General features: G+C 49.2%; 1 protein-coding gene across 1 annotated transcript in view; it reads right to left on the bottom strand.

Moving 5' to 3' along the window:
- Positions 1-7391, bottom strand: part of CLGN (calmegin) — a 30327-nt gene extending 22936 nt beyond the window's left edge. The window contains exon 1 of the mRNA XM_055144669.1: positions 7311-7391. The gene's annotated coding sequence lies outside the window, so the exon portion shown is untranslated. The remainder of the gene's footprint in view (positions 1-7310) is intronic.
- Positions 7392-19186: the final 11795 nt, after the last annotated feature.

Here is a 19186-nt window from a genome sequence, read left to right as displayed (position 1 = left end):
CATCCTTTATCACAGAAACAGTTGATAAACTTGTATTAGAAACTTCCTCAACATAATAAAGGCCCTCTATGAAAAATCCAATAACTGATACCATCTTAATGATGCAAGACTGAGATCTTTCCTCTAACCCCCTGGAACAAAACTAGGCCACCTGTTCATGTTTTTTCTCCTCCTCATGGTTTTCTACATGGTTTAATTCTTTTCTACTCAGTCCAAGTGAGAGTAACTAGGCAAGAGGGAGATGTGAAAGACAGCCTAATTAAAAGTTGCAAAATTCTGCTGAAAGTAGATAATGGACCAAACATGATGACCTCTCAGTGTCTGTGTTGCAAGCTATAATGCCCCAAAGTAGAGAGTATGGGGAATATTGTCTGCCATAGAGGCAGGGGGAGGATGGGAAAGGGGGGTATACCTGGGATATTGGTGGTGGGGAATGTGCACTGGTGGAGGGATGGGTGTTTGGTCATTGTGAGATTGTAACCCAAACATGAAAGCTTGTAACTATCTCACGGTGATTCAATCAAATTTAAAAAAAATTAAAAAATGCAAAATTCTCTTACAACACTATCTTCTATGAAGGAAAACCTAGTTCCACCCACTTCCCCCCAGCTCCCCAAAAAAGCCTTTTAGAATAAAGGAATCTCTTGGAATTTTAGGACATAAACCAGTACACCATAGCTTTATTTGCATTTATCACAATGAACAGACAACTCAGAAAGCACTTCCATTGACAACAGCCTTAAAAAGAAAAAGACCAGTAACAAATGTGAGCAGAAACAGAAGTCTTGCACGCTGAAAACCAACAATATTGCTAACAGAAATTAGGAAGACACAAATAAATGGGAAAATGCGTGTCCAGGGAATGGGAGAATCCGGCGGGAGTTTTCTGTGTGCGTGTTTTCTGGGTTCCTTTCCCAAGGCATCCCCCTCTTTGGGTTGCTTGCTTTGACGTGGTTTTAACAGGAATTTGTGGACGGGGTCTGAGGTGTGGTATTCGATGCTGGTGCCACCTGCCTTCCCTCCTGGCACCTGTACTAAACCCAGGCCAGGCCAGCCGAGGATGCTCCTCGATTCCTGCTGGGTGCCTTGGTGCTGAGCAGGAAAGAGGCCCCTGCGGGGGGTTCCCGTGCCCGCCCTCTGCACATCCTGGGCCCGAGCACAGCACAGTGCAGCAGGAGCGACCGGGGCCCAGCAGGGAAGCCTTTCTCCCAGGCTCTGCCGGCCCCGCAAAGGATCCCGCCCACACCACGGGCCAAACCACCAACGGCGAAGCGTGGCTCACTCGGGGGAGAAAGTCACGCTCAGCCTCCTGTGCAGGGGGCAGCGCCTCTGAGAGACCCTGCACACGGGGCGGGGCCACTGCTAGTGTGGGAGTGGGCAGAGAACGGACTGTATTTTGCTGGGAGTTAGGTGTGACGCCGGTGAGGAGGGACCCAGAGAAAGGCCAGCATGTCGCACTAGCCTGAGTGAAGGATGGAGAACCAGGAGAGGCGATGGTACAACTGGCCCGTTTCCTGCCCGAGAAGTGTGGGGCTTGCAGTTCGGCCCAAGGCAGGGAACCTGGGACGTCCCTGCAGGGCCTTTGTTCCCTTCAGCCTCCCTTCAACTACCCGGTTCCACTGCGGGTGTGTGTGTGGGGGGGATACTGTCATTGCAAACATGATATTATTTTCTTAAATGTATGTGGGATACAAATCCCACAGTTGGGAGAAGCATCTATGAAGCTCCAAAAGAACAGCCCACAGCAACGTGTCCAACACCAGAGAGACAGGGAGTCTGAGCTTGGGCGAGACTGGAACCCGGCTCCTGAGGGCCCGGGGGCTGGGAAAGCGGAGCAGGTCCTTCCCACAACGCGTGGCAGTGCAGGGGTGACAGGAGAAAGGGTTGCAGGGACGGAGATCATGTGCTGTAGTGAATTCAGCAGGAGGCTCCCTAGGCAGTTAGGAGGCGGCCAGTGAACAAGTGTGTGTGGGGGGAGGGGTGTAGGGGGGAGTTTCCCAGTATTTGCAAAAACCTACAACATCTGTGGAGTGGAAATATATCCTTCTCCAGAATTTAGCTCCTAGGAAAATGTCTGGGCTGAGTCTCCATAGAATAGAGGTCTTTTACCCTGGTTTTAGGAGCAAGAACTAATGATATCAACGTTTCTCGCAGAAATCCTCAATAGTAAGGGCACATTGTTGACAATTCCTATGGGCGAGCGACACGATGGTCTTGAGAAAGTCTGCCGTGTTCTGATGCAAGCGTGCAAGCAGCAATAAGTTGTTTTCATTCTACCACTCAACGTGGATGAATTAGAGTTCTTACCAGCAGCTGTTTCAGACTCTTGCTCCAGACAACTTTCAACAGCTCAGTTCATGATTTACTTGTCTAGACAGGTTAGCGTCAGGAAATTCAGATGAAAAAGTTTTGTGCTGTCACATCACACAAATAAAACCAGACTAATTTTCACCAGAACAAGAGGGTATTTTTGGCATTGTCTGGCGCTGTAGCACCTCAAGAAAATTCGTTTGCACGGAGCACGGGGAAGGAGGAGAAACAGTACTAGTGGGTTCTCCTCTGAGACTGTCTCCTGTGCATCAGGGATGGAGTCATTCTGCGATGGCTAACGTTTCGAGAAAGTCAGCGGATAATGAAATTCATCACTCATGACTTCACTTAACAAACATTTTGATTGTCTCTTATGTGCCAGGTACTCTGGTTTGCTGCTGAGTTTGCAGGAATCAGCGGAACATACATGCCTCCCCACCACCACCATCACCACCTGCAGAAGCTTCCATACTAAACCAATGCCCAGGGTGTAATAACTGTAACAAGCCAGAGGAAAGCAAACTAGGTGTAAAGGTTGTCTCAGGGGACTGCAGGAGAGTCAGAGGAATGGACACAAAGTGAGGGGGCCAGGGCACGGAGCCCTGATTTCCTAGGTTAAGGACAAAGGAAGCTTCAGGCATTAGGAAGAATGAAAAGGGAAAGAGGCAAGAACAAGAGCAGGAAGTTCTTACTGTGTTTCAAGACACTAATGCCAACCTCTCTGACACTCTCGGTAAACCTACCACAGTTCCATAGGGTCAGGAGACAGTAAGTTGGCCAGGAACAGCCAACCAGAGGGGGGCAGGCTCAGGCTCCGGCTGGGATTTTTGCCTCTATCCCCAGACGAAGGCTCTGGGAGTCATAGCTATTGCAGCAATGCTTGGTGCTGACTCTTGGCTCAGTGCTCCAGGATCACTCCTGGCTCGATTGGAGGGGGGGGGACACTTGGGCTCTGCAGTGCCAGGAGTTCAAACTGCGACCACCGCATTTCAGCCAAGTGCCTTAACCCCTATACTACCTCTCCGGCCCCTGATGGTCTAATAATTTGATCCTAGCTAAATAACATGGTAGTTCTAGGTCTATGAAATATAAAACAAGAATATATTTTTAATGATACTTCAAACTTTTGATATATTCCAATTTGTATGGGTTTTAGATTTTAAAAGTCCTATATTGGGGCTGGAGCAATAGCACAGCGAGTAGGGTGTTTGCCTTGCACGCGGCCGACCTGAGTTCGATTCCCAGAATCCCATGTAGTCCCTGAGCACCACCAGGAGTAATTCCTGAGTGTAGAGCCAGGAGTAACCCCTGTGCATAGCCAGGTGTGACCCAAAAAGCAAAAAAAAAAAAAAAGTCCTCTATCTACGTATTTGGAAAATATGTTTTTTGCACACATACTGTTGGCTAAATGGTCTTTAAAACTCTCTTCAGCAAAGGAGTTAGGGATGCATCTCAGTGAAAGAACACTTGCTTTGCCTGTGTAAGGTCATGGGTTTGATCACTTGCTTTGCCTATGTAAGGTCATGGGTTTGATCCCTGGCACCACACACACACACACACACACACACACACACACACACACACACACACACACACACCCCTTTCCAGCATAGATTTTAAAACAGCTTCAAGATACATTAATATTAACTTCAAAATATAACCTTATATTTGCATGACCCTTTAAATTTTGGCAGTCACTCAGTAAGGGACTGTTGGTCTATCTACTCTATGGGATGTGACTGTCATTAAAAAAGATGAATTTGTGTCTCTTGGGATAAAATGGGTGGAATCAGAGGTGTGCTGTGTGAATAAGCAAGTGAAAGAATCACTGGAAGGTCTCGCTCATGTGTGGAATATGAGTAAGGAAGGCAGTCAGAAGTGCAGAAACAACAAAATGATGCCCGGGGTTCAGTGAACACAGGTGGTCAGAGAGGGAAAGATGGGGGCTGGGGGTGATCTTTCACATGTGGTGGCGCCCGTGACAGACACATCCCATTACAGTCATACCAATGATAAGTCACTGGAGGGGGGGTGTAAATATAAAATGTAAATTAATCTCACTCCCTTTTAAAAATCTGGTCCATGGACTCATATTCTCTTTTGAATAGAGTCCAGATTTCTTTATATAAAAAAAAGATACCTCCTGTTTTGGGGAAAGGGAGTGGGGGTTAGGCCACACGCGTGGGGTTCAGGGCTTACTCCTGGCTCTGTGCTCAGGGATCACTCCTGGTGGTCTCAGGGGCTGTGGGGTGCTGAGGATCAAAGTCAGGTTAGAGTAATCACCTTACCCACAGTACTCTCGGGCATCTCTTCGTTTCAAAGAGGTGACGTGGTCCAGGGCAGGGGCCCATCTGCTGGGAGCTGAGCAGTTCCTGGGAGTTCCAGTCCCAAGGCTCTCTTTGGAGTGGGGATCTGGGTCACAATGGTGCTCAGGGGCTACTTCTGGTCCTGTGAGTACAGGAGTGACCTCTGGCCACTCGGGTGCATATGGGCTATTGGAACTAGGGTCTTGGGAGGTAGCCACGCCCCAGGCAAGTGCCCTCCTTCCCCTGCTCTCTCTTTGGTTCTCTTCTTACATGATTACACTTACCCTTGGCTTCAACTTGCAAAGTCGGGCCAGGTCTCACTGCAGGAGAACCGCTGTCAGCCCCCAATCACTACTAACGACTGGGAACTGGGCCTGGCCCCCCAAACCTGCTCCCACTAGCCCCTGGATTCCTCCCACCAGAGAACCACGAGTCCAGTAACAGTCACGGTTGCTTCCCCTCCCTTCGAGGCCACTGGTGACAAAACACATTCTTTCTTTCATTGGAAGAGTTTGGAGGCTACACCTGGCAATGCTTGGGAGTCACTGATGCTCAGTGAGTCGGGGACCACTCCTGGCAGTGCTGGGGGAACAGGCGGGACGCCAGAAATCAAACTCGGCTTGGCCATGTGCAAGGCAAGCACCCACCCACTGTGCTATCGCTCCGGCCCCACAACTCGGAATTTCTTAGCGGGTCCTACCTGCAGGCCTCAGCCTAACCATAGTCCCTACTTCTAGGAAAGGCCAGTCGGCCCCGCCTCTCCCCTGTGCACTGGCCAGTCTCCTGCCCGGCAGCTCAGGCTGAGGCCCTCACAGGCTGAGCACTACCTGCGGGGCCACGTGGCAGTTCTCAGTCCTCAGTCTCAATTCTGTGCCCCTAAGACCATTGGTTGTCCCTCTCCCCCTCCCCGCCATGCCCACACTCCCAGGCTCCCTGCCGCCCTTCCTGCCGCTGGGTTCAACTCCCGGTGACTGCCTGCGGGTCTGCCACAAGATGGTGTTGAAAAAATTACCTCTGATCTCAAGTCTCTGCTGCGTGGGCACTCAGCCACTGAACTATGTCACCAAGTACACACCAGCTGGGGGCGAGACCAGTGTCCTGTGCTGCTACTCAAAAGGCAAAAAAAAAAAAAAAAAAAAACAACCCTGGGACTGGAGCTATAGCACAGCAGGTAGGGCGTTTGCCTTGCACGCGGCCGACCCGGGTTCGAATCCCAGCATCCCATATGGTCCCCTGAGCACTGCCAGGAGTAATTCCTGAGTGTAGAACCAGGAGTAACCCCTGTGCATAGCCAGGTGTGACCCAAAAAGCAAAAAAAAAAAACAAAAAAAACCCTCTGGCCTTTTGTTCCCTTGGGGAGGGAGAGGGGGAAAGAGCTTAAAGGCCTTAAAGAAAGTGTCATTTACATCCACAATCCACAATCGCAGCGCTGGTGTGGAGCCCTAAAGCTTACCGGGCACAGGAAACAAGCCCAGGAACCCACAGCCCAGCTAGGCAGCTCCAGGTCCTGATCACCTAACACCGTCCCCACGCGATAAAGAGTCTCATTTACCCACTGAATCTTCTGGATTCCCGTGCTCCAGAAGAACACAGAGATCCAGTCTTCTGGCGGGAGGATCTAGTCAACTAGATGGGAAAGCGAAACTCATCTGGGGAAAGAGATCAGACCTGAAGACCCAGAGTGTGTGTTTGGGGTTTTCCCCTAAAATGACCACAGGACCTAAATGTTATTTGTTTGGCAGCTAAGAGAAGGAAAAGGAAAGGCAGAGAAACGAAGGGAAAGATGGAGTTAGGAGGGCTGGGACAGCGGGTAGGGCACATGCCTTGCCAGGGTTCAATCCCTGGCACCCGGTGCGGTCCCCTGAGGCCAGCGCCGGGCCCGGAGGAAGCCCTGAGCGTCGCCACGTGTGGCCCGAAACACAGCACCAGAGCGTCGGTGCGTTAAAAAAGAAAAGAAAAAGTTCAAGGCAGCTACAGGAACACCTGGAATGTGAGTCTTGCTCTGTCCCTGGGGTCTGCCCACCCGCGCCCCAGCTTGGCGGCCGTTTGGCTTGGAAACCCCAGGCCCGTGCCTCTCCTGGTAGCGTGGGACCGCAGCTATAAATAAAAGCAACCAAAGTGTCTAATCGTAAACAGGCTTTAGGCGATAATGAGTCTCCCGTAATGAGGGTTTCGCGAGGTTCCAGCCAGCCCTGGCGCGCGGTCCCCCGGCGCGCACACCTGGCTCCCGGCATCGCCTGCCTGGGCGCGGTGCCGGCGGCGCCCGGGGTCTGCCGGGGGTCTGCTGGGGGTCTGCCGGGAGTCTGCCCGGGGTCTGCCGGGGGTCCGCCCGGGGCCGATTCGGGCAGGGAGCGCGCTCTGGCGACTCAGGGCGGCGGGCAGGGCAGCGCCCCGATGCGCCTGGGGCTCCCCTTCCAGCCTTGGGGAGAGCGTGGAACGGGGCGGCGCAGGTAACCGCTGCAGTAACGGCCCCGGCGTCCCGGGGTGCCCGCAGGCCGGGCCGGGGGCGGGGAGAGCCCCGCGCCCACCGGGAGCCCCGACCGACCCGGTGCGGGCAGCGGAGGATGCCCCCAGCCCAGCGTCCAGCCGGGAGAGGGGCGCGGCCGGGCGCCCTGTCGGGGGACAGGTGGGAGAAGCGGCGCCGCCCCCCACCCCGTCCGGCCCCTGCGGCCGAGTGGCCCGCGGCGCACGCACCTGCCTGGCGGGCCCGTCTCGGCGGTGGCAGCTCAGATGTCCGAGTCGCTGCCACTTGGTGCCGGCGTCTCGCACACCAACGCCGCCGGCGGCCGCCCAGCAGCGACTGCTAACCGCGCATGCGCGTGCGCCCCGCGGCACCTGCTGCCCAACGGCCGCCGACGGGCGCCCCGGGACCTCCGCGCGCCGCGCCCCGCACCTTCCCTCCGCGCGCCGCCCTGGCCGGGCGCCCTGGGGGTCGGGGAGGTCGCGCCGGGAACGGAGTCGGCGCCCCCAGACTTGGCCGGCAGGGCGCTGGGCTAAGATTCCGCGGACTCCGCGTGCAACTCCGGGCAGCCCTGCTGTGTCGTGCGGCGTGTGTAAAGACATGTTTATGTATGTGCGTTGGTCAACATACATCTCCGCTGTTAACGCGTTCACTGGATGCACTGTTGGCAAGCGCGGAACTGAATGCGTAAATATTACGTTCATGCTACATATATGTAAGTTTACATGCAGACATGTGTATATGTATGTATATATCTCTGTCAAAAATGCACGTCGCTAGTTTACTTCTTTTTTTTTTTTTTTCAGAAAACTACAAGGGACGTTGTAACCAGCATCCTCTTAACTTCTTGTGCCAGGCATTCCAACAGCCGGTTATTCAACATAATTCCCTGGCTCACAGCAAATACACATACTTATGAAGGATTTCCAAGGGGTCTCTTCAAAAATGGCAGCAAAGCAGAAAACTGAACATTAAAAATCTAATTGGAGCTTAACAGGCCATCACACTTGACTCCCTGTTGAAAATTCATTTAAACGCCAAGTTTCTGACATCAGCTTGGTTCTTATTCTAGTTTTCTTTTTCTTTTTTTTTTTTTGTTTTTGTTTTTGGGTCACACCCGGCGATGCACAGGGGTTACTCCTGGCTCTTCACTCAGGAACTACCCCTGGCGGTGCTCAGGGGACCATATGGGATGCTAGGATTCGAACCGGGGTCGGCCGCGTGCAAGGCAAACGCCCTACCCGCTGTGCTATCGCTCCAGCCCCGTTATTCTAGTTTTGGACTGTTGTTTCGAGGGAAATCTCTGTGCCTATTGGAGGGGATGGGGAAAAGCAGGTCTGACGTAGAGTTCTGATTAGCCGCTTCCTAGCCTCCCTAAGTTGGGTCCAACATACATGATACACACAATATCATGTGTGTATTTAGAAATATGACCACATTAAAGGGACAGACAAGTAGAGCTCCAGGCACCATTAGGAGTCACTCCTGAGCACAGAGCCAGGAGTAGCGCCTGAGCACCTGCAGGTGATCAAACCAAAAAGAAGCCCCGGGGGAGGGGGGGCAGGAGGGAGATGGAGAAATAGCAGAGCAGGGAGGGCCCTTGCCTCGAACATATCAGAGCCAGGTTAAATCCCAGGCACCCCATACAGACCCTGGGCACCGCCGGAACTGATTCCTGAGCATAGAGTCAAGAGTAAGCCCTGAGCATCACCGGGTGTGGCCACCCCCTTCCCAAAGCGCATTAGCTGCCCCCCTTCCTGGACACCATTGGGAATCCCCAAAAGAAAAAAACCCATTAGAGCAAGGCAGCACTAGCCCCTCACCCCTCACCCTGCACCACACAAGGTCATTTTTAACATCAGGCTGCGAGAAGGGTCTCGCAAGCTCTCTGGGCTCTGGAGAGAAGCGCAGTGTCTGTGGGACCCCCGCCAGAACTCTGCAGGCGGGGTCAAGAGCCGGTCCCCGCGCGGGCATGGGCCTGACTTCTTTAGGTGGCCGCCTGGGTACCAGCTTTTGCTCCATTGCAGCGCACAGGAAATTCTCGGTAAGGTTTCTGTGAGCACAGAACACGCAGCCGGTCCTCCTTTCCTCCTGCGCGCTTCCTGAGAACAGGCCGGGCTGTGCCAGGGTGGGCAGGGAGAGACGGGAGGGGCGGGGGTCCTTGCCTTTCCCGCCCCGAGGAAGGCGCACAGGGGGGACGTTGTGTCAAGTTGCTTAAGCGCCACACCACAGAGTGGAAACTCCAGTCTTGGGCTGGGGCCGGCAGTTTTCAGGGGAAAAGCGCGGGGGATGATGCCAGACGGCAGAGAGAGAACCCGGAGCCGCGCGCAGCGGGGTCACTCATTGGAGGTCAGCCGTGGCCTGGGGGACACGGACCCCCGGCGATGAGCAGAGCAGCGCGGCTCTCTGGAGGTGACCCCAGAGCTCCACACCCCGTAAGCCCCACCCTCTGCAGTCTGCAGGCCCGCGGTGTCATCCCATCGCCCGGACTGGAGCCGCGGCCCACGCTGGTCCAAGCCCTGGGTCCGAAAGGCCGGATGAGCAGGAGCCGAACGTGTGGGGCCGTGGACAATGGCCGTCAGGACTGAACAGAGCGCCCAGAACTGCGCATGGCCTGGGCCTGTGCTGCCTGCTGCTCAGATGCCCAGGTGAGCGTAGCTTGTCCTCCCGCCCCCCAACCACAAACACACTCCAGAATGTTCTCCTGAGCTACTCCTCTGCCTCCACCCTGTGCTTTAGCACTTTTTCTTCTTAATTTTCTTTTCTTTCCTTTTCTTTTCTTTTCTTTTCTTTTCTTTTCTTTCCTTTCCTTTCCTTTCCTTTTCTTTTCTTTTCCTTTTTTTTTTTTGGCCAGAATCAGTTGTAATGATTGTAATAGTCATTTTCTAATTTTGCTTTTATTTTTTATATCTATTAGGCAATTTGGTCTTTTTAAAAAAAACTTTAGCACTTCTCCACCCTGGGCTTTAGCACTTCTTCTTCTTAATATTCTTTTCTTTTCTCTTTTTTTCTTTTCTTTTCTTTTCTTTTCTTTCCTTTCCTTTTCTTTTCCTTTTTTTTTTTTTTTTTGGCCAGAATCAGTTGTAATGATTGTAATAGTCATTTTCTAATTTTGCTTTTATTTTTTATATCTATTAGGCAATTCGGTCTTTTTTAAAAAAACTTTCACTTCGGGGGCCAGAAGCATAGTAGGGCGCCGGCCTTGCATGCAGCTGAGTAGGGTTGCATCCATGGTGCCCTGTAGGATTCCCCAGTCTGTCAGGAGTGATCTCCGAGCACAGAGCTAGGAGTAAGTCCTGAGCACAACTGGGTGTGGATCAAAGACCAAGGAGGGGGGACAAAAAGGAAAGAAAAGGAGAAGAAGATGCTGGGTTGTTTTCTCAAGTGACCTTTACATTCTCTCGAGCATGAATGAGCATTCAGGGTGAGCCACAGCCCACGGAGGCTTTGCATCAGTCTTTGAGTGTTTCAAGAGACCCACCAGTGATTTGGCTGCGGTTTCCAGGGCCCTATAGTGTACCTATACAGTTCCAGATCTCCCCCAGAGTATCTTTTGTGATCCCACCTTTTATGAGTGTTTATTGACACACAACCACACCAGCAGATTGCATTTTTAATTTTTTATAACGTTGTTAACAATATTTAATTACATTTAATATTCAGACACCAATTCCATCACCATTACACCTTCCCACCACCATATTTCCATCCAGAACCCCAAACCCTGCCCCCCAAACAGAACCAAAATAACTTATTTTGTGTTGCTTGTTATGAATAATCCACTAAAAATGAGACAAAAAGGTTTCTTAGAGGAAAGTGTGTGAAGATTATTGTATTTCACCCAGGAGCCATTAAGCCCTTATATAAGAGATTAGTAACATGTTGTTAAAGGTTGAGCCTCGTGTGCTTATATCTGTATCTGTATAAGTGTATTTCCCGGAGATTGGTTGCCTTCCACTTAAAGCCCTGTTGTTTGGTGTGCTACTCTTGGTATATCAATGGTCTAAAGTATAAGCTGTCTGGGAATAGATTCACTCAGGAGTGAGGCTCATCCGAGTGTGTGAAGAGTGGCCATGAGCATGGAGGCAGTTGAGTTCTGGACGTTTTCAGCTGCCAGGGCTGGCTCCGCTGGAGCGAGGGGCCTCACCCGCCCGCTCTGGTTGCCCCTAATGAAACAGCCTGGTGCTGGGACAGACTGCATTTTAGATTATATTATAAAAAAGAATCCTTTTCACTAATAAGAACAACTTTTATTTATTTATACCCAACAGTGCTCAGGGCTTGGGGCTGGAGAGACAGCACAGCGGTAGGGTGTTTGTCTTGCATGAGGCCAACCCGGGTTCGATTTCTCTGCCCCTCTCGGAGAGCCCAGCAAGCTACTGAGAGTATCTTGCCTGCACGGCAGAGCCTGGCAAGCTACCCGTGGGGTATTTGACATGCCAAAAACAGTAACAACAATTCTCACAATGGAGACATTACTGGTGCCCACTTGAGCAAATCGATTAGCAATGGGATGACAGTGACAGTGACAGTGCTCAGGGCTTACTCCTGGCTCTGTGCTCAGAGATCACTCATTGGCTGGAGAACCACATGTGGTGCAGAAGGCCAAACCCATGTTTGCTACGTGCAAGCCAAGCACCCACCCACTGTACCACTGACTGCTCCAGTCCTGCAGAAGAGCAATTTTTATATTTGTTAATTGTACCTGTCCTTTGCCCATTTTAAAGGTCTTTTTCAAATTTAATAAAATATTTTATGTGATAGAAATAAGAGCCCCTAATCCGCCTTCTCACTTGCATATGAAATTTTATTTGTCTTTGTGTCACCACATTTTCATCCATCTTCTTGCTGCATCCAGATTTTGAGTTATCAGTTTGTTTTTGTTATTTTTTGGTCTGGGTATGCTCAGGGGTTACTCCTGGAAGTGCTCAGGGATTACTCCTTGCTTTTTGCTCGAGGATCATTCCTGGCTGAGTCCGAGGGATCAGATGCGGTGCTGGGGATCAAATGTAGGTCGGCTGTGAGCAAAGCAAGCCCTGTATCTGCTGTTCTATATCTCCAGCCCCTGCTTGATGAACTTTGTTGAGTGGTTTTGCTCTATTGTAGATCAGCTGAGATTTGCATGTGGTCAGTATCATCCAGTGAGAGTTTACAGCTCACTGAGTTCAGGTAGAAACCACTTTCACAGCTGCTCCTGGGTTTTCTTCGTTTTGTACATTCCTTTTTAGGTTTATTCCTACATTTTATTTTCTGTGCTATTTCAAGTACCATTCATCATATGTTCTTCATGTTTATTAACCCCTCCTAAGAAGTTATTGATTTTTTGCACGCTCAAGTTATATCCTAGTACCTTGCTGGATTATTTTTAGTTTAACGATAAATTCCCCAGTTGCTATTCCACAAGCTATCTTCAAATAGAATGTTGTTTCCCAATTATTATGCCAGCAATTGTCAAGCAATTACTATAAATGGATATCAATATCAGTGCAGCATCTAAAATGTATGCCGAGATAATTAAGGGGGAAAAATCCCATGTAAGATGGTTCCCTGAGGAAAACATCCGCCTAGATTTAGTTCCCATTGTTTATTCGTGGATGTTGCAATTCCGGGGGATGAGGGATGCACACAAGAGTGGAAAAGACACCCCACAATTCCTTAACTCACCGTGTTAAGTGAGGTCTGTCTCGAAGCTCTGCCCCCGGGCGCAGTCACATTTATTACTACTCCTCAGTACCTCAGTAGGAATGTGTGGGTGCTTATGTTGAGTCTTGAGATTCAATGACGATTTGGCCATCATTAGCACAGCCTCTATTCACTTCAAAGCTAGTGATTGAGAGAATGTGGCTCCTTCTTTTCAGAAAGAAAAGTGAGTCTAAAAGCAAAATCGGGGCCAGAGAGATAGTACCACAGCTAAAATATCTGCCTTGCACACAGCTGACTCAGTTTCTCTCCCAAATGGTCCCCAGAGCACCGCCAGGAGTGACTCAGGAGTGCAATGCATAACCCCTGAGCATTTCCAGGTGTGACTCCCTAAGCAAACAGAAATGAAATCAAAGCAAATTAGGTCTGAAAGTGAGAAAATTCATGCTCATGTCAGTCTGTGTTTTGGACCAGTCTTGGACCTGCGGTGCCCGGATGAGATAGGAACCGTGGCTTCTGCAAATCTCCCCCAACTTCAGTCAGCTCAGAGCAGGCCTGGCCCGTGGGTACGGCCCTACAGACATAGAGGATGCAGATGGCACCGGGCTCTCTCTCCTGACCAGGAAGGAAGGTTTGCTAAAGAGACCTTTGTGCTGACCCACACGGCTCCAGTTCTGGCATCCTTTCGTTGAGGACATGGGCCCAGCACTTCTGGGTGACTCCTCCAGGCCGCCAGCCATTACTCCTTCAGGCCAGCATCCTTCCCTCTCAGCCACCTCATCACGGCTCCCCAGTGTCTGGGGGCCACCAGGGTGTCCTGGAATCCTCTCAGCCTGCTGTGTCCAGCAGTGCTTCCTGTCCCCCATCTTCCCAGCCTCCTCCCCGCCCCCCGCATTGTGCAGTCTCAGCTTCCCAGGCGAGCTTTGTCCCAGTCTTGAAACTAGACTCAGGTCTGCAGAAGCACCTTTGAAGGCTGCTCCCATCTGCTTGAGAAATGCGCTACCTGCGCCGAGTTATCCTCATTGCTATCAGCCCGGGAAGCTCTTGCAGCTTTGCTCACTGAAATTGAAAAGCTAAGTGAATGCTGCAGTGACGGGGCACGTGGGAAATCTCAGAATCAGGGGTGGTACCCAGTCGATACCCCGAATGGCCGCCAATGAGCGGCTCCTCTGCTCCTGAATGGCCATGATCCCGGAGGCACACGAACCAATTTTGTAACCCAGCAGCTTCTGGCAGAAATTTCTCTGAACTTAATTACTAAAATACCAGAAATCCAAAACCGTGTGACTGCTGTTGTGGCCACACGACCCCATATGCTCTTCATTCTCAGCAATAGAAAACAAATTATCAAACCATGCCTTTTCGGCATGTCTGATTGTTTGGGGAAAATCCCAAATAATAATAGTGAGTTTTCTGTTGAAAGATTGAATGTAATCGAAGTAAAGAAAGAGTAAAGTGAAAATCATCAGCCACACAGGCAGTGTGGGGGGGTGAGAGGGGGTTATACTGGAGGTCTTGGTGGTGGAACATGTGCACTGGTGAAGGGATGGGGGTTTGATCATTGTAGGACTGAGACTTAAGCCTGAAAGCTTTGTAACTGTTCTCACGGTGATTCAATAATAAAAAATAAATTTAAAAAAAAAGGATTGAACTATCAAGTCATAAAGAGCCACAAGGGAAGACTACAGGTATAATACTAAGTGAATAATAAAAGTCAGTCTGAAGAGAAAAGAAAAAAGAAAAGCTAGTGAATGAAAAATGTCTGTCGCATACATATAATGTTGTCTTCTCTCTACCACCCCCTGTATCCCCCACAGTTCTGAGATACAGGCCCACACGTAGCTCCTTCTTCTACAGAAGAGATGCACACACAGACAGTTCTTTGTTCTTGTTCTCTTTATCCAGGGAGGGTTGTGTGATATGGGCCGTGCCAAGGCAAATGTGGAAAGCATGCAAGGAGGAGTTTGGATTCAAATTTTCAGATGTGACTGAAGAAGAAGTAGGGAGTGTATCTTCTTATTCCTAAAAGACAAAACAAAACAAAACAAAACAAAAAACCCTAACCCTCAATAGATGAGCAAGAATGGTAGATTTTAATAGACTCATAAAATACAGCTGGATTAGGAGACAGAAATTAGGAAGGATTAAAAAGACACGTTGAAAAGCCTCTTTTAGAAGATCCCATTCCCAATAACAGGAAGATGGAAGAAGACTTTTAAAACACAAAATTAAAATACAATAAATGTGGCATGTTCTAAAGGGTGCATAGAGTCTATGCCTGCTTTTTAATAATTCCTAATTTTAATTCTACATCACAGATAAGGGTCTCTAACAACAACATTATCAAGAAAACAATGAAATAGAAAGAAAAAAAGACCAAGTCAGGCTTAAACACAGATTGCACAAGAACCAGGAGTGAAGAAAACAATGTAAGAGGAACCACAAAATCTTTTGAGCTGAATGAGTATTGGATACACATACATCACGGTGTTTGGTGGCCAGTTCAAATGGCACTAGAGTAACTTTGTGATCTTATGAAATTACAAAATCTCGTTAATCACCGATTTCTCGGGCGGGCTCAGTAACCTCTCATTTTGTCCTTTCCCTGATATCTTAGAAGTCCATCTCGACTTGGCCCTCCAACGATGTCGCACTGGGGGCTCTTCAGGGTCAGAGGAATGAGATCCAGCTTGTTAGTGGATTTAGCATATGAATACACCATGGGAAGCTTGCAAGGCTGTCCCATGTGGGCAGGAAACTCTCAGAAGATTGCCAGTTTCTCCCAGAGGGAGAAGTAGGCTAAAAATATCGCTTCTGGGAGCTTGCTTTTAAGTCTCTGGAGGTTAGCCATTGGTGGGATTACACACACCTGGGTTCCTCTGCCAGTACCAACATGCGTGAGGCTTGTCTGAATATGTGGAGAGGGGCCTGGAGCATGGCTGTAGCTAGGTTCCGGTGGTCTTCGGCTGTCGGGAGCTCTGCTCGGGGTGGGGAGGAAAGCTGGAGCCCATCCCCCTCCGAGGGGCCCCAGGGAAGACAGCCAGCCATGCGGGCATCACTCTCTTCTGAGAGCTTGCTTTTAAGTCTCTCTGGATGTTGGTCATTGATGGGATTACACACACCTGGGTTCCTCTGCCGGTACCTTCATGTATGAGGCCTGTCCGAATGTGTGGAGAGGGGCCTCGAGCAGGCAGAGAGTCTCTTGCCCGCATGCCTGCCTGTCTTCCCAGGGGCCCCTCAGGGGAGGATGGGCTCCAGCTTCCCTCCCCACCCCGAGCAGAGCTCCCGGCAGCCGAAGACCACCGGAACCTAGCTATAGCCATGCTCGAGGCCCCTCTCCATGAAATAAGATCTTATCATTAAATAAGACAGTGGCTGCGGCACTGCCGTACCCAGGCTGGCCTCCTGTGCTTTCTGTGGCTTCTGTCTCAGCTGGCGGGCGAGTGGGTACCCAGAGCTGCTATGGGCCAAGAGCAGGTTTCTAAACTCTTGGCGATTTACTGAGATTATAGTGATTCACACCAACTGGGTCTCTTCATTTCTAAAAATGTCCTTGCCTTACACTATTTTTAAGTTAAATTGAAAGTTAAAGATACAAGCATCAGTCATCAACAAACATTCATTCTCTTGGCATCCTGAGGTAGTCAAATACTTTAAGTCCGCCGGTGGGCTGGCTGTTTCCTCCCCCTGAAAATTATGTATTTTTATGATTGCAACTTCTGTAAGATGTTATTGGCAATCAGGGTGATGAGAGGCTCCAAAGGACCAGAGAATTTCTTCTTTGTATGCTTATTGTCTTAATATTTTCTTAAATAAATAAAGTATGAAGCACCTGGAATATCTAAAAATTACATACAAAACCCCAAGAATCTATTTCACGATGGCTTCTCGATGACATCTTCTCCTCGGTCTGTCCTTAGGCCCCACTGTCCTGTTAGAGAAATGATTGGACATTGGAAGCAATGTCATATTTAAGATCTGCTAGCCAATGGTTCAAGTGGCAAATGTACTGAGATGGTTGACATCGATTTTTTCATAGTGAGAGTAGTGCCACTTCAACCGGGGGCGCTCCTGGGAGTCTGTGGTAGTGAGCCCAAAGCTTTGAAAGTCCAGCAACTGTGGTGGGCGGCTGGATGTGGTGCCGTGACATATTCATGACCCTGCTCCTAACACACACACACAGCTTGTAAGCCAATATTACCTCAATGAGCAGAAAGCAAGAGCTAATGATAGATGAAGTGTTGTTGGGAGCATCTTTATGTGAATTTCTCTCATTTTGATTGGCAAAGGACCAAAGGTGACCCTCTGAGATTCTAGGAGAACAGACTTCAAAGGAGGAAGAAATCTCGACCCACTGAAAAAGTTGTTTTTTTTTTTTTTCAATTTAGGGTCAGAGCAATAGTACAGTGGGCGGGTAGGGCCCTTGCCTTGCATATGGCTGGCCCGGGTTTGATCCCTGGCAGCCCATACGGTCTTCTGAGCCCCACCACGAGTGGCACCTGCATGCAGAGCCAGGCGTAAGCCCTGAGCATTGCCAGGTGCCCTCCACCAAACAAGAACAAAAGAAATCTTGACCTACTTGATTTAATCATGTGTTAGAAATGAAGACGGTTCCGTGGAGTCTCAGGCCACGGTCCCATCTTCTAGTCAAACCACCTGGGGACTCGCTGCAGAAAATGAGAATTTTGACTCTGAAATCTTTCTGCCCTACTCAGACTGACCAGATACTGCAGTTTCCAAAACTGATGGAAAATTTGAGAATGTCTAAAAATCAAACTCTTTCTCTTCATCTGGTATGTACTGGTCTGAAAAAAGAATGCTGTAACTATGCTTATCTAAATGTTTCAGATAACTTCATTTCAGTAATGTATATTATTTATATTATTTTAAATATTCATGAAGGCAAACTTGGTGAAGAACCAGTAGTTGAAGGAATCATACATAAGGCCTTAAGGATCCTAGTGACAATAGACTCAACTAGGAAAACTGAGACACATTTTGCTCAGAATGAGAAAAACCAAAGACAAAAGCAGAATATTGAAAGCAAAAAGATCAAAAGAGGAACATATATAGGAAGGAAAGCCCATTAGATCCACAGCAGATCTATCAAATGAGATTCTACAAGCCAGAAGAGAATGCAGGGATATAGTACAAAAGCTCAATAAAATTAATCCTCTATCCACCTAGATTATTATTCGGATTTGAAGGAAATATACAAAGCTTCATGGACAGGCAGCAACTTGTGGAATCCATAGCCTTGAAACCATTTTTGCAAGAAGCATTAAGGGAGCATCTTTAAAAGACAGGACAAATTTCCCAGTACATGGCCTTGAGTATGGCACTCACTCATGGTGTTTATGGTTGCCCTCTACTAGATTAAGAAAGACGTGTCTACTCCTAGCTTGCTCATCGATTTATTTGTTCGAGCGGGCACCAGTAACGTCTCTCATTGAGAGACTTATTGTTACTGTTTTTGGCATACCCAATACGAACAGGTAGCTTGCCAGGCTCTGCCGTGTGGGCTCTATACTTTCAGTAGCTTGCCGGGCTCTCCGAGAGGGGCAGAGGAATCGAACACAGATTGGCCGCATGAAAGGCGAAAGCCCAACTGCTGTGCTATCGCTCCAGCCCACCTAGCTTGCTAAGGGAGTTTATAAGTTTTCAATAACAAATTAAAGTTTAATAAACACATCTGATCAGGTGCTTTCTTTACGCCCATAGATATTTTTATTACAATCCATATCAATGCAGACAGCTAAGCAGTATCTGATACAAATTTTTAATATAAAGACATTATTCTATTTTTTGGATAAAATGCACATACTTTTATAGATCTATTCAGATTTTATCTTTAAAATTTTTGCTATATTTTACTAAACTTTTTTTTGGAGCAATAGCATAGCGGGTAGGGCATTTGTCTGGCACTTGGCTGACCTGGGTTCAATTCCTCTGTCCCTCTCGGAGAGCCCGGCAAGCTACCGAGAATATCCCGCCCACACAACAGAGCCTGGCAAGCTACCTTGGTGTATTTGATATGCCAAACACAGTAACAAGAAGTCTCACAATGGAGACATTACTGGTGCCCACTTGAGCAAACTGATGAGCAACGGGATGACAGTGCTACAGTGCTATTTAACGGGGCTGTGCTCAGGGCTTACTCCCGGCTCTGTGCCGGGGGACCTCCTGGTGGTGTTCAGAGGACTCCATGTGGTGGCAGCTGTTGTACTGGGGTCGGCCATATGCAAGGCAAGCCCCTTAGCCCCTGTGTCTCTCCAGCTTTAGACACTTTAACTTTTGTGGGCGTATAATTTTGCTTTCACTATGATTGTCAAAACACTGGCTTGGTTTTCTTTTTTGAATTACCTGGCCGGGAACTGTGACTGGAGCTTTCTAAGGGCATCAGACCACTCAGGTCTCACAATGACTGCTCATAGCTCCCTACTCTCCTGCCAGACGCACTGTGTGATCC

This window comes from Sorex araneus, chromosome 7, assembly GCF_027595985.1.
Source record: "Sorex araneus isolate mSorAra2 chromosome 7, mSorAra2.pri, whole genome shotgun sequence".
Classification (NCBI taxonomy): domain Eukaryota; kingdom Metazoa; phylum Chordata; class Mammalia; order Eulipotyphla; family Soricidae; genus Sorex; species Sorex araneus.
The sequence above is the reverse complement of the archived record's forward strand: the minus strand, read 5'-3'. Positions and strand labels throughout refer to the sequence as shown.